Source organism: Sinocyclocheilus rhinocerous, unplaced genomic scaffold (genome assembly GCF_001515625.1).
Source record: "Sinocyclocheilus rhinocerous isolate Xijiao unplaced genomic scaffold, SAMN03320098_v1.1 scaffold1510, whole genome shotgun sequence".
Taxonomy (NCBI): Eukaryota; Metazoa; Chordata; class Actinopteri; order Cypriniformes; family Cyprinidae; genus Sinocyclocheilus; species Sinocyclocheilus rhinocerous.
In genome coordinates, this window is record NW_015664185.1 from 275,214 (window position 1) to 275,915 (window position 702).

The 702-nt window shown below is 25.2% G+C and overlaps 1 protein-coding gene across 1 annotated transcript in view; it reads left to right on the forward strand.

Annotated features, from left to right (window-relative positions):
• myom3 (myomesin 3) overlaps positions 1 to 702 on the forward strand; it is a 68,038-nt gene that overhangs the window by 64,130 nt on the left and 3,206 nt on the right.

Sequence of the window (702 nt, forward strand, 5' to 3'; positions counted from 1 at the left end):
TTCTTCCCTACTGTTCAATAAAAAGATGTGCAATACCACTTTTGTTTACTTAATACTACCCAACATCGTATTCCATTCCTTGTAAATTATATTCTATTCCATCTATATACCACAACTTTACATTCAAATGTTGTCTATTTCATATATATATATATATATAGGGGTGACATAAAATAAAAAGTGAGTATTAAATAAAAATACTATAATAATAATTTTATAGTACACTTAAAAATACACTGCTAATATTTAAATTTTTTATGGATTTTCATCATTTTCAAACCTAAAATCACCCAGCTTTAATTGTGGCGGGTTGCTGAATAAATATTATTAAAATTACTTAAAAAATTTAATTACACAATGTAAATTTTTTTTGCATTGTGATTGTTAGTAAATTTACTGAACATTGATGTCTTTATTAGTGTCTAAGTGTAAGTGATTTCAGTGATTTTGCAGCAGTTAAAGATGTTTTAGTTCATAATTTTGCTTCTCTTATGATCTAATTAAAAAAAATTGAATTTTAAGAGTGCTTAAATATTTATGATTTTATTTTGTCAGTGACTACAGTGATTTTACCACAGTTAAGGGGTTTTAGGTTCACTCCATCTCTGTAATGAACTTTTCTAATGTAGAATAATACTTCTGTATGAAGGCGTTTAATATCAAGATTTTTAGTTCATGAAGAAAATCATTCTAATATGATGT